This window comes from Pelophylax lessonae, assembly GCF_965119305.1.
Source record: "Pelophylax lessonae genome assembly, chromosome: 2".
Classification (NCBI taxonomy): Eukaryota; Metazoa; Chordata; class Amphibia; order Anura; family Ranidae; genus Pelophylax; species Pelophylax lessonae.
Genome location: NC_138769.1, coordinates 32,326,211 through 32,341,667, shown reverse-complemented (window position 1 = coordinate 32,341,667; position 15,457 = coordinate 32,326,211). Strand labels below are relative to the sequence as shown.

General features: G+C 43.3%; 1 protein-coding gene across 1 annotated transcript in view; it reads left to right on the top strand.

Moving 5' to 3' along the window:
* The window catches only part of ARHGAP31 (Rho GTPase activating protein 31), a 303,422-nt gene that overhangs the window by 238,292 nt on the left and 49,673 nt on the right, over positions 1-15,457 (top strand). The gene's annotated exons all lie outside the window — the stretch shown is intronic.

The window sequence follows — 15,457 nt, the reverse complement described above, 5'->3', positions numbered from 1 at the left end:
TAGATTGCCCTCCTCCCTACTTCTTGCCCACTTTATAAGCTGGCACACCACCAGCACCAATTGGTCCATTTAGAGCCTCCCCACTAATCCCCTTTTGTTTCGTGAAAAGTGATTCTCAGATACATCTCAGATTTTGCTGATTGAGGCGAGATCGCCCCCTCGCACCTCGTAGAAAGTACATCCTGTCTGGGAAAGTTTCAGGCCTCACAGCGGGGACAATTGATATGTCACACATACACCCTCTGTGGGAGCTCGGTTTAGCGAGTTCGGGCGCTGGCACATCGCGCACACATGGCTCGTTGGAGTTCTGGTTCTGCAGTAAAAATGCTCCCACACAGAACATTAGAGTAAAAATAACAATTATGACTGAGGTGGAGGAAAAGCTTGCTTACTGTTGTCTTAGCAACACAAATAAGCAAAGAAAGAACTTTTGAAAAAAAAATTACATTTTATCTCCGTGGTATATAACCGCCGAACCCACACTTTATGCTAGCGGTCATCTCGGCAGACCAAATTACCTCTTATTAGTGTAGTTTCATATGGCTGAGTAAAAGAGAAGCAAAATGTTAATCCTAAAGATTGATGGAACTAAACTTTTTGAGTTTTGTAAAAAAACGACCCCCAAAGGTGAAGCTGGAATTTACAGACCTTCCTGCTTTCCCTACCTTTAGAACCCCCTTAGTGGAGATTGATAGTGTCCTGCAGGGGCAGGCAATAGTAAATCATGGTCCACAGTGTCCCACCCAACCTGGTCCACTGCATCAATCCCAGCATAAGGAAGACACTCCAAATTGCTGATGTGTTTAGAGGGTAGGTTCCCCCTTCCTCCAAGCCAAAAGTGTTTTGGCTCGGAGAAAGAGGGTACCTACACTCGAAACACGTCAGCCATTTGGAGTCTCTTCCCTACGCTGGAATCAACGCAGTGGACCAGGTTGTGCAGGACACTGTGGATATTGATTTACAGTTGCCTGCCCCTGCAAGACCCTATCAACCTTCACTAAGAGGTGCTATAAGTAGGGAAGACCCGTAAAACCCAGCTTAACCTTTGGGGGTCAATTCTATACAAAACTCTTTTTGGGCTTCCTCAGTCTTATGGGGGCTGCAAGGTCTTGTTGATGAAGACACAAGGTTTCCCATTGCTGGAACATCCACCTTGAGCAGAGGAGGTTGTTCTTTTAACTGTTAATCATAAGCAGAAGAGGTTGGGTTACCTCTTCCTTGTAGCTTGGGTACTCTTCCCCATATTGCAACCTCAGAGTTATGCCAGGTTGGGAATGGCTTAAAATGGCAACAACCTCACAATCCATAGGTGGTTTACCTAATTCATCTGTATCTGTACAGTGACTTAAGGTGTCCAAAGCTTCCAGACTGGCTTCTTTCTCCTAAACTCAAGGACAGCAGCGGAATCTTCCAGGCTACGCCTGATGTCTTGAGGGCCACAGGAAACGACACCCAAACACTTGGCCTTGCCCTTGTTCAAATGACCCCACAAGATCTTTCATGCCAAGAATGGCATCATACTCATCTAAACTCACCCAATAATGGAGTATTCAGTCGAGGTGCTTTCTTTACTGAATGGTAAAATTGCATTCCATTAATGTTAGAGCAGTCAAATGTTAACATTTCTTCCAAAGGGTTCATAAATCCTGTACTAAGGAACATAGCCATCAGTGATCTAGGTCTATTTCTTTAGAGATAGGCTACGCTTACATAAATTTTCCTCTTGAATGACTGGGTTTAGAAAACGCCCTGGTGTCATTAAGAGAAAACAGTGCCCCGTCATTGGTTTTAGTGGAAGGAATAGTGCCCTATTGTTGGTATCAGTGGGAGGAAAGGTGCCCCATTTTTGGTATCAGTGGGAGGAAAGGTGCCCCATTGTTGGTGTTTGTGGGAGGAATGGTGTCCCATTGTTGGTGTCTGTAGGAGGAATAATGCCCCATTGTTGGAGTCTGTAGGAGGAATTGCGCCCAATTGTTGGTATCTGTGGGAGGATAAGTACCCCATCATTGGTGTCTGTGGGAGGAATGGTGCCCCATCGTTTGTGTCAGTGGATGGCATGGTGCCCCAAGAACAGATAAAGGCAGACAAAGGGTCACATGCAGCCTGTGGGCTGCAGTTTGCGGTCCACAAGCTTAGAGGAAACGTGGCCTGCTTACGACCAACTGTGGGAGCTCCCCCTTGTTCTACTTTTCCCATACACCACCCCCAGTATATATAGTGGTGCAAGGGGGAAAGGTATATGGTCGGGTGCAAGGGGGAAAAAAGACCAGCCCACACTGGCTGCAGTCAGGGCAGAGGCCCACATTAAGAGGGAAACTAACCCTCTCTTATATAATAGTGACCTGCCCTGTAGCTACACCCAGAGACTCAGTAACTTTCATTTTCATTTACAAAATGTATTGGCTTTGTTGACCTCTACATAAAAATATCTCTTAGTATTTTATGCCTCTGCCACAAGCTATTGAGGAACTCATGCCTCTACCACAAGCTAATCTGAACTCTGTATGCCCAGGCAGGTGGCTACCTTGGAATATCTTTAGTCTCTGACACAAACCAGGTTGGGACTCTTCAGACCTCTCTCATAGGCCAGTTGTGGACCTTTATGCCCAGATAGGCAAATGTCTCATCAGAACTTCAGCTTCCTCATCCAGGCAAAGGACTTGTATGGCAGTTACTGATTATCTCTAGATCTACACCCTCTAGAACATACATTCTCACCAGGGAAAACCTGGAAGGCCTCTTCAAATATGTATCCTCTTTTCCAGCCCAATCACTCATCAGTGATTGGCCAGGCCAGATTAAATATTCATAACCCGATACATTGTATCTTCTTACGCTAACTTTTGGAGAAGGTTTCCCAAAAGCAGGCAGAACCAAACAATGTCCTTGGGCATAGGGCAGTAGTCTCCAAACTGTGGCCTGGAGGCCAGATGTGGCCCTTTGCTTGCTTTTATCCAGCCCTTGGGACACTATTATGTCCACTGACACCAACAAAGGGGCACAATTCCTCCTAATGACTCCAATGATGGGGCACAGTTCCTACCAATGACACCTACAATTGGGCCAATAAGATCATTGGTGGGACACAGTTCCTTCCAATGACACCAACAATGGGGCCCAATGACACCATTGATAGGGAACAGCTCCTTCCAATGACATCAACAGTGGGGCCCAATGACACCATTGATGGGGCACTATTCCTTCAACTGACCCCAATTATGGGGCACTATTCCTTCCACTGAAACCAACAATGGGGCACTATTTATTCACTGATACCGCCGATTGGGCACAATTCCTTCTAATGACACCAACGATGGGGCACAGTTCCTACCAATGACACCTACAATTGGGCCAATAAGATCATTGATGGGACACAGTTCCTTCCAATGACACCAACAATGGGGCCCAATGACACCATTGATAGGGAACAGTTCCTTCCAATGACACCAACAGTGGGGCCCAATGACACTATTGATGGAACACTATTCCTTCAACTGACCCCAATGATGGGGCACTATTCCTCCCACTGAAACCAACAATGGGGCACCATTTATTCACTGATACCGACGATGGGGCACAATTCCTTCTAATGACACCAACGATGGGGCACAATACCTCTCATGACACCAAAGATGGGCATTGTTTACTCCTGATGGCCACAACTCGGCCCCCTAAAGTCTAATAGACAGTAGACTGGCCCTTTGTTTGAACATTTTAGAGACCCCTGGCTTAGGGGAAACTTATCAAACTAAAATAACATAAACAAGCTCAGGCTTACTACAGCCTAGTTGCAAAAGCTAAATTAAGACTAGGGGCAGTCCAGGTATAAATCAGGGTTCCTACACACAAGAAATATGCAGGCCAGGGCCTTTTATATTAGGACATATCAGCCTTGGCAGACCTTTATTTCTGGGATGGTAGGCAATCAGTAAAATTAAGTACTTCACGTATTTACTGGAGAAAATGCTGCTCCAAGCTCTCTCCAGTGCTTGACACATGGCTTAAAACTTAGGCATTTGGTCACATAACCTCTTTAGAAGGGATGGGTTGGCCAATCAAAACTCTGACCCTCCTTGTCAATGGAGAGGTTAGGCTTTTAGTCATATGACCAGCACTGAAGGGAGCCTACACCATATTCTCCAGGAAAGGTATTTCAGCACAGAAAATTCAAAGAGTGTACAAGTACACAGTTCATATGAGAAGTGCATAGTCCCTTGGTCCTTTGGAACTTTCATCTGTATCTGTAGACCATCAACAGGTTAGAGGTATGGATGAGGCAACTGGATGGATGGATAAACAGGAGAAGGGACCGAGACTGGAACCTCTACAGCTCCCGCAGAAGATCTTGGTAGGATCATCTCAATGTGTAAGAAAACGAATAGCAGAGTGTTGAGGTCAGTATCAAATTAAAAACACTTTATTAAAATAAGCAGCACACTTACATAGAAGTTAGCATTAAACAGCATGGATAGGGAACACCAAAATGCCCAAAAAAACGCCCAGGTGTGTTGTTGCAGGCATTTTTTTAGGGCATTTTTTGGGCGTCTTTGGAGGCAGGCATAACATCTGAACTTCTGTATAGGGGTATATATACACACACACATATATGTATTTATACACATACACACATATAGGTGTGATAGGAGCGAAGCCCTATGCCTGCAAATTATTTCATTAGCGCAGGCATAGGGTTCTGCTACTTTCACAACTATATATGTGTATGTGTATATATACATACATGTGTGTGTGTATATATACCCCTAAACAGAAGTTCAGATGTCATGCCTGCCTCCAAAGACTTCCACAAAAAAGCCCAATAAACGCCTGCAACAAAAATGGCCGGGTGTGAAAGTAGCGAAGCCACTACCCTGCTCTACTGCAATTCTAATACAAACAATCTTTTTTCTATGGCGGTCACCCTGACATGGATGAGTTCGGTCACCCTGCCATAGCAGTCAGAGTCAGTTCACCCTACACTACACTACGGTCACCCTGACACTTAACACTTTCCCTGCAGAAACTATATTTTTGAATCTAACTATAGTGGAAAATAGTACCCTAACTACACTAGATATCCCTTTCCTCACACTAATAATTGCTAAATGACACTTTTGAAGCAGGAGTAACAGAACTGCTTCCACTCTCTTCCACATCCCTGTATTACAATGCTAGCGATTTGGCGGGGCTATCTTATATACTGGGGGGCGTATTCACTACTGATTGGCCTCTGGACCCCCTAGTCACTCCAATCACATTCCTAGCATCCTCCTGCCCCCTCAATTGGCTTTTACTGATGGTTCTGGTCCAATCACTGGCTTTTAAAGCCCAGTTCCCGTCCCATTGCATTTTGGTCGCTTCTGGTTGCCGAATTCCGAACTTATTCAGCAAAAAGTTCGGAATTCAGCCGAATTTCGAACAGTCAATGTTCGGGTCGACCCGATGGTCGACCCGAACCGTTCGATCATCCCTACTAGACATCACTGAGCAAAACAGAGACTGAGGATGACAGGGAGTCAGTCAGCTCCAAGTATGGGTATTGGCAGCGGCGTTCTAGGCTGCACACCAGGATGACAGCTGGATGTCGGGGGAGGGGGTGTGCATGACGAGTTTCCAGGGACCTGCCCTCTTCTTCTAAAGCATGGACAGTGAAAGGAAGTGATGGACTTATAAAGCAAAAATGGCAGGAAGGGGAGGAACAGGGGAGGGGAAAATATAAAAAAACGCAGAGGTGATCAAATACCACCAAAAGAAAGCTCTATTTGTGGGGAAAAAAAGGACATACATGTTTTTTATTTACAGCGTCACACGACCGTGCAATTGTCGGTGAAAGTAACACAGTGCCGTATCGAAAAAAATGGCCTGGTCAGGAAGGGGGTAAACTTTTCAGAGCTGAAGTGGTTAATTTTGCATTTCCTATGGACGCCAATGCATTTTGAAAAATTTTCGCCAAAATTTCAGGGAAAGGTAATATCTCAGTTTCGCTCATGTCTTCTCTTTTCAAAACCGGCTCCCTAAATGTCCACACAAATATGACGCTGATATTTTAAGCCTCTGGTATTAACGCAGAGCCGCGGGACGGTGGATTTAGCTGATATATTTTGAGAGTCTGAGTCGTTAGGAATCCGGATTGCGTGACTATTCGCTATAAAAGTCGCCGTAACGCTGACACGCTGCGCCTTATATAGAGCTGCGGAGATATTCCGAATATTCCTTTCATTATTGTAATGCCGATGTGAAGAATTCCAGGTACTTTCATCCGGCAGGATAAATATTTATAAGCGCGTTCGCCGCCTTCTCCGGATCCAGATCTTACACGGGCAGCGCTGCATCCTCCAGGAAAAGCCATTTTGTAAAGCCGAGAATAAATCTTGTTGTATAAATGAGGTGATTTATATACAATGAGCGGACAGAATGTATGCGCTGCTAGTCTTCCCAGAGGCTGGGGTCGTACGTCTCCGAGAGGCCTCCGCCTGGATTTATACTGCGGGATCCAGCAGAGCTTTACATTGAAAACCTTACAAGGTCAGCTGATGCTATAATTAAAATGGTTATATTCTGATTTGTACAGGGTTAAGGCGTATCTAAACTAAAGCCAAAAAATGTAATATGTTGTAGCTTAGCAGTCCTTAGGTGTGTAAATAGCTGCATCACTTTCTTTCCTTTTTTTTTCACTTGATGCTACTGCCAGTAACATGCATTCGGTCTTGGGGTGGATACCCTCACTCCTCCACTGTATCTATGGAGGGAGCCATGTTTGTCACCCAGGGTGGACTTTAAACATGTCTGCATTGGTGTGCGCAGCTTATTGCATCACGGTGTGCACCCCAGAGCACAAACACACAGGCGTGTATATCAGTAGAGCAGTGGACGGTGTCAGTAGAGCAGAGACTGGTGTTAGTAGAGCAGAGATTGGTGTCAGTAGGGCAGTGGACGGTGTCAGCATATTTTTTTTTATCATTTTTTAACTATTTTTTGCAATTACATTTTTTTAATAATTATTTCACAATGATATCTCACTTTTGAGGCAGAGAAAAGGACTGAGATTTCCCAGCCCTTTTCTCTGCAGCACCAACTGGATGAATGGGTGTCAGTAGGGCGATGGACGGTGTCAGAAGAGCAGAGACTGGTGTCAGTATTGCAGTGGACGGTGTCAGACATTTTTTTTTTTTTTTTTTTTTAGCAATTATTAACTATTTTTTCCAATTTAATTTTTTTAATAATTATTTAAAAAAAATTTTTTATTATTATTTTTTTACATTTTTTTAGGAGCCCCTTTGGAGGGCGTTTGTGAAATTTCAAAGGTCTAAACGGACCTCTGATATCTCACTTTTGAGGCAGAGAAACGGACTGAGATTTCCCAGCCCTTTTCTCTGCAGCACCAACTGGATGAATTGGTGTCAGTAGGGCAGTGGACGGTGTCAGTAGAGCAGAGACTGGTGTCAGTAGGGCAGCGGACGGTGTCAGCATTTTTCGTATTATCATTTATTAATTATTTTTTTTTGCAATTTTTTTTTTAAATCATTTTTTTACAATTTTTTTTTTATTATTATTTTTGTACATTTTCTTTAGGAGCCCCTTTGGAGGGCTTTTGTGAAATGGCAAGGGTCTAAACTGACCTCTAATATCTCACTTTTGAGGCAGAGAAATGGACTGAGATTTCCCAGCCCTTTTCTCTGCAGCACCAACTGGATGAATGGGTGTCAGTAGGGCAGTGGACGGTGTCAGTAGAGCAGAGACTGGTGTTAGTAGGGCAGTGGACGGTGTCAGCATATTTTTTTATCATTTATTAACTATTTTTTACAATTTAATTTTTTTAATAATTATTTATAAAAAAATATTATTATTTTTTACATTTTTTTAGGAGCCCCTTTGGAGGGCTTTTGTGAAATGTCAAGGGTCTAACCGACCTCTGATATCTCACTTTTGAGGCAGAGAAAGGGACTGAGATTTCCCAGCCCTTTTCTCTGCAGCACCAACTGGATAAATTGGTGTCAGCAGGGCAGTGGACGGTGTCAGTAGAGCAGAGACTGGTGTTAGTAGAGCAGAGATTGGTGTCAGTTGGGCAGTGGACGGTGCCAGCATTTTTTATCATTTATTAATTATTTTTTACAATTTTATTATTTTATTAATTTTTTTACCATTTTTTTCTTATTATTATTTTTTACAATTTTTTTAGGAGCCCCTTTGGAGGGCTTTTGTGAAATGTCAAGGGTCTAACTGACCTCTGATATCTCACTTTTGAGGCAGGGAAAGAGACTGAGATTCCTCAGCCCTTTTCTCTGCAACATCAACTGGATAAATTGGTATCAGTAGGGCAGTGGACGGTGTCAGTAGAGCAGAGACTGGTGTAAGTAGAGCAGAGATCGGTGTCAGTAGGGCAGTGGATGATGCCAGCATTTTTTTTTTATTTATTATTTGTTTTTTACAATTTTATTTTTTAAAACATTTTTTTTCAATTTTTATTTATTATTATTTTTTAGAATTTTTTTTAGGAGCCCCTTTGGAGGGCTTTTATGAAGTTCCAAAGGTCTAAACTGACCTCTGATATCTAACTTTTGAGGCAGAGAAAGGGACTGAGATTCTTCAGCCCTTTTCTCTGCAGCACCAATTGGATAAATTGGTGTCAGTAGGGCAGTGGACGGTGTCAGTAGAGCAGAGACTGCTGTTAGTAGAGCAGAGATTGGTGTCCGTAGGGCAGTGGATGATGTCAGCATTTTTTTTTTCTGTAGCATTTATTTATTATTTTTTACAATTTTATTTCTTTATTAATTTTTTTATAATTTTTTTAAATATTATTTTATACAATGTTTTAGGAGCCCATTTGGAGGGCTTTTGTGACATGTCAAGGGTCTAAACTGACCTCCAATATCTAACTTTTGAAGCAGAGAAAGGGACTGAGATTCCTCAGTCCTTTTCTCTGCAGCACCAACTGGAAAAATTGGTGTCAGTAGGGCAGTGGATGGTGTCAGCAGTTTTTTAATTATTTGTTACAATTTTATTTTTTTTTTATTTTTTTACAATATTATATTTTATTATTATTATTATTTGTTTTTTTTAAATTTAGGAGCCCCCTTGGGGGGCTTTGGTGAAATGTCAAGGGTCTAAACATACCCCTGATGTCTCACTTTTGAGACAGAGAAACGGACTGAGGACAGAGATTCCTCAGCCCTTTTCTCTGCAGCCTCAACTGGATGAATTGGTGTCAGTAGGGCAGTGGACAGTGTCTAGAGGTTTTTTTTTTTTTTTTTTTTTTTTGTTATTATTTTTTACAATTACATTTAAAAAAAAAAAATGTTTACAATATTATTTTGTATTATAATTTTTTACAATTTCTTTAGGAGCCCTGTTGGGGGGGGGGGGCTTTGGTGAAATGTCAGGGGTCTAAACAGACCTCTGATATCTCACTTTGGAGGCAGAGAAAGGTACTGAGCACAGAGATTCCCCAGCCCTTTTCTATGCAGCCTCAGCTTCACTGGACAGTGAATGAAGTGCTCTGTGCTAAGAGGCTTCCTATTCATTCACCAACTGAAGCATAGTAAACATAGAATGGTGTAGACCAGGGGTCTTCAAACTATGGCCCTCCAGTTGTTCAGGAACTACAATTCCCATCATGCCTAGTCCTGTCTGTGAATGTCAGAGTTCTATAATGCCTCATGGGATGTGTAGTTCCGCAACAGCTGGAGGGCCGTAGTTTGAGGATCCCTGACCTTCAGCTACCAAGCTGGAGGAAGTATTAATGGACTGCAAATGTGGTGAGGTCACTGCGCTTATGCTTCCTTGTCAGATGGGACTTGTAGTTTTCTCATTCACAACTCCCTGTGAATGAACAACGCGAGGGCCATGCATATCCGCGCCATTTTCAAATTTGACAGGATGCTTTTGGGGGAAAACCCTACAATCCTGTAAGAGGTGGGCATGTAGCTGTGCATGCTAACCATTGTCCATTTACACCCTAAATATGGGTGTAACATGAAACATGGGAGGAAAAGTGGAAAGGTGCTTAAAGTCCAACTCCAAACTCCATGTACCAACCATTCCCTACCCTTGTGCCATGGGAGTTCCTAGATGACCACAGAGCCACTTAGGAGGCTGCCCAGCACTCACAATCTTTCCTTAGTTTTCATGGTTAAAGTAGAACTATAGGTAGAACTTTTTTTTTTTCATTTTGGAGAGAGTAACAGGAGAGTTATAACCCCAGTAAGGTTTATTTTTGGCATCTTCACCCCATTGGGGAGATTTCCCTTCACTTCCCGTCCCATAGCCAAATAGGAAGTGATAGGAAATCCTTGCAAATTAAGGGAATTTCTTGGGGACCTCCAGGTCACCAGAACTAGTGTCCCTACTGTAATATTTTCCTCTATTACTTTTCTGGGGACAACCCAAAGCTTGGGATTTTCTTTTACTTTCAATGATAATGGTAAATAGGACAAGTAGAGAGGGTGAATTTCCGTAATGGGGAGACAGACAGCAATAAAAACCCAATAGGTGTTCTAACCCACCTCTAATCTATCCAAAGCAAAAAAAGAGAAGTTTTGCCTTTAGTTATACTTTAAGTGCCTGTCAGGCATCATTCAACCCGGAAGATTTAGAACCTCACTCACTCGCACTGTGGTCATCCAGGAACACCCATGGCACAGAGTTAGGGAATGGTTGGTACATGGGGCTGTTAGGCTTTAGGCACATTTCCACTTTTCCTCCCATGTTTCATGTTACACCCATATTTAGTGTGTAAATACTCGATAGTTAGCTTTAAGTGCTTGTCAGGCATCATTCAACCCCGTGTTCTGCCGAAAAACTCCAACTTGCCAAGATCTCCATTCCAACGATGTTACTTCCGGTGAGTGTACATCAGGAATATTTGGAGATTTCAACCTCTTGGTGAACACCAGCAGCCTTTACACTCCGGTAGATGCTAGAATTAGTGGAGATTGTTAGTTCACCCGCTAGTAACCAAAAAAATGGCCACCTCCAAGGTGACGACAACTAGCGGGTGGTCTAACAATCTGCACTAATTATAGCCTATACCCGGAGTGTATAGGCTGTCGGTGTTCTGTGAAAACACCAAGTGGTCGAAATCTCCAATTATTCCTGGTGTACACTCACCGGAAGTAACGTCGTTGGAGAATTTGGCAAGTTAGAGTTTTCACCCCGTGTTCTGCCGAAAATTCCAACTTGCCAAGATCTCCATTCCAACGATGTTACTTCCGGTGAGTGTACACCAGGAATATTTGGCGATTTCAGCCTCTTGGTGAACACCGGCAGCCTTTACACTCCGGTAGATGCTATAATTAGTGGAGATAGTTAGTCCGCCCGCTAGTAACCAAAAAATGGCCACCTTCAAGGTGACGACAACTAGCGTCACTGGAGTGTATAGGCTGCCGGTGTTCTGTGCAAACAGCAAGTGGTCGAAATCTCCAATTATTCCTGGTGTACACTCACCGGAAGTAACGTCGTTGGAGAATTCGTCAAGTTGGAGTTTTCAGGAGAACACCGGAAGATTTAGAACCTCTAGTGCTGAAGACGAAGTACTGCAGCAGACAGCGCCTGATGAAAGGTAAGTATTGCAGTCAAAGCTTTTTTTTTTTCCTTTTAGGGGGCCCAGGGGAACTCAGAAACTTTGTAGAGTTAGACTTTAATAAAGATTAACTAGGGTCGCTTTTTAATCTGTTTGATGCATAATTAACCACTTGCCGATCAGCTGCCGCAGTTATACGGCGGCAGGTTCCCGCGAATCGCCGTACCTGTAGGCCGGCCCGTGGGAGCGATCCTGGGGGCACGCGCCCACTCGCCAGTGGGGAAGCCAATCCACAGGGCCGACAGCTGCAGTTGCCGCCGGCCACCCGCGATCGCTCCCCGTGAAGAGAGAATGGCGGTCTGCTGTTGAAAACACAGCAGACTGTTGTTCTCTCAGCAATCAATACAGAGCATCTGTGATCCTCCTATTTAGGAACACAGGTCTCTGTGATTTCACAAGTCCCTCCCCCATGCAGTTAGAAAACACTCCCCTAGGCTCACACTTAACCCTTTGATCGTCCATGGGTTAACCCCTTCCCTGCCAGTGTCATCAGTACAGTAACAGAGCACATTTTTAGAACTGATTACTGTAGTAATGTCACTGTTCCCCGCAAAAGTGTCAAAAATGTCAGTTAGGGGTCCGATCTGTACGCTGCAGTGTCCCAGTCCTGCTAAAAATCGCTGGCTGCCGCCATTGCTAGTAAAAAATAAATAAATAAATAAATAAAAATGACATAAATCTTTCCCCTAATTTGTAGACGCGATAACTTTTGTGCAAACCAATCAAACTACACTTATTGTGATTTTTTTTTTTTACCAAAATTATGTAGCAGAATACAAATTGGCCTAAAATGATGAAAAATTAGATTTTTACATTTTTTTTTATTGGGAATGTTATATAGCAGAATGTGAATAATATTGTTTTTTTTTTTTCGAATTGTCGCTCTTTTTTTCTTTATAGCGCAAAAAATAAAAATCGCAGAGGTGATCAAATACCACCAAAAGAAAGCTCTATTTGTGGGGAAAAAAAAGAACATTTTATTTGGGTACAGCGTCGCACGACCTCGCAATTGTCTGTTAAAATAACGCTGAAGTGCTGAATCGCAAAAAAATGGCCTGGTCATTAAGGGGGAAAATCTTCCGGTCCAGAAGTGGTTAAAGTAAACTATGGCCACCTAAGACTACCCTGCTCATATTACAAGTATTAATCCTATTAAACATATTAGCAGGACCAACAGGTAATAAAACCAGGGCTTTTTTTTTTTTTTTTTGTCAGAAAATAGGTTCAGGAAATATCCATGAGGGTGCCTGAGACTGGGTGGCAATGCAGGAGAACAGATGTGAACCTTCATGGCTGGATCACCAGGGAATATTTTATTGAAAACGACATATTTCAAATAATTGAAAGCAACTTTTGAAATGACACATGAACAAATTTAAAGCTTCTATGAGATTTTAGGTATTGGGTTTGCATCTACTTTAACCACTTGCCGACCGCCTAACGACTATTTACTGCGGCACTCAGCAACTTACAGGCAAAGTGACGTAGTACTACGTCGCTCGCCCACGAGCCTGTAGGGGGCGAGCGCGCGCCCGCCGCCAGCACGCTCCCCCTTCGCCGGCACGCTCCTGCCCCCGCTCGTTCCCTGGGGAGCCAACGAGTGTGACCGGCGGGTCTGATGGCCGCCGGCCACTCGCAATCTCCCGCAGGAGAGGGAGAAAGACAAGACGACTGATGTAGACACAACCGTCTGTCATTCTCACTAAAGTAATCACAGAGGCTATGTGATCCTGCTATGTAGGATCGTATGTCTCTGTGATTACTTCACTAGCCACACCCCCCCACATTTAGAATCACGCCCCTAGGGACACACTTAACCCCTTGATCACCAGTAAAGTTAACCCCTTCCCTGCCAGTGTCATTTTTACAGTAGCTGTGCATATTTATAGCACTGATTACTGTAGTAATGTCACTGGTCCCCCCAAAAGTGTCAAAAATGTCAGTTAGGGGTCCGATCTGTCCGCCGCAATGTCGCAGTCCTGCAAAAAAAAATCCCAGATCCCCACCATTACTAGTTAAAAAAAAAAACAATAAAAATGACATAAATCTTTCCCGTAGTTAGTAAACCCAATAACTTTTGCGCAAACCAATCAAAATACGCGTATTGCGATTTTTTTTTTTACCAAAAATATGTAGCAGAAAACAAATTGGCCTAAAATGTTAAAAAATTTAGATTTTTACATTTTGTTTTGAGAATTGCATACAAACAAAAGGGGAAAAATATTGTTATTTTTTCAGAATTGCAAAATCAAATGTATAATAATAGCCCAATCTGTGCGTCTCAGTTCGTTATATCATACATTCAGCGGCGCTTCAGCACACACAATGTATGTGTGCAAGTATATTAGTCAGTTCCTGCAGTGCTTCAGAGCCTGCAATTGCAAACTAGTCCCAACTCCACAGGATGTGCAGTCACAGCCAGCAAAAAGATTTCTCCTCTGATGTTCAGCACCAGTGATTGTACACACAGTATCACTAATCCTTCACCACACCGACTGTGCACCCCTATGAAGTGGCCACTCACCGAATTGCCCTTGAAATATCGCCTTTATGCATAAGCTGCATGAGCCCTTGCTTCTAGTCGGTCTGTCGTCTCTTAGGCACGTCCAGATCCTATCCGTCCACCAGGGGTCCTCTGTTGAAGTCTACCAGACGAAACCGGTCAGGATGCACGTACGCTGCTGCTGAGGAGACGAAGGGAGGATACCGCTGTTGTTCTGGATCTCGCCTGTTAGCCGCAGGAGCGCTGTAATCCACAGCAGGGACTAGCTTGCGGTCGGCGAGCGGCGGTACCTTTCAAAGCCTCTGTGTTTATGATATGCGTGCAAAGGGTGATTGAAATGTAAGCATATACGCTGAAGGGGAGGGAAGTTTTATTTAATTAATAAAGTCGAAACAGTATTACACTACTCTCTTGCTTCATGTCGTTTGCTTACAAATTGCACTGAGGAGATATACAGCCTGATAGTGACCCCTGGTGGACGGATAGGATCTGGACGTGCCTAAGAGACGACAGACCGACTAGAAGCAAGGGCTCATGCAGCTTATGCATAAAGGCGATATTTCAAGGGCAATTCGGTGAGTGGCCACTTCATAGGGGTGCACAGTCGGTGTGGTGAAGGATTAGTGATACTGTGTGTACAATCACTGGTGCTGAACATCAGAGGAGAAATCTTTTTGCTGGCTGTGACTGCACATCCTGTGGAGTTGGGACTAGTTTGCAATTGCAGGCTCTGAAGCACTGCAGGAACTGACTAATATACTTGCACACATACATTGTGTGTGCTGAAGCGCCGCTGAATGTATGATATAACGAACTGAGACGCACAGATTGGGCTATTATTATACATTTGATTTTGCAAGTTTTACGTTTACAGTGGCAGCTAGTGCATTAAAAGGATGCACAGAGTGACATGTTTTACATGATTTTATCTACATGATTTTATTTACTATTTATTCATGATTTGAGTAGATATATTTATTTCTTTATACCTTACACTGATTTATATATATATTTTAGCGCCGGGCGGGTGGTTGACGTTTTTTAGCATCAGTTACCTTTTACAATATTTTTTCAGAATTGTCGCTCTTTTTTTGTTTATAGCGCAAAAAATAAAAATCGCACAGGTGATCAAATACCACCAAAAGAAAGCTCTGCTTGTGGGAAAAAAAGGACATCAATTTCATTTGAGTACAGCGTCGCACGACCGCACAATTGTCCGTTAAAATCACGCAGTGCCGAATTGCAAAATAGGGCCTGGTCTTTGAGCAGCCAAATCCTCCGGGGCTTAAGGGGTTAAAGGTAAACTCCACCAGTTTTCTACCAAAAATGGCCTCAAAATGAACCCCTGTGTGGAAAAGCTGTAATGCTTCCGTGGAGGA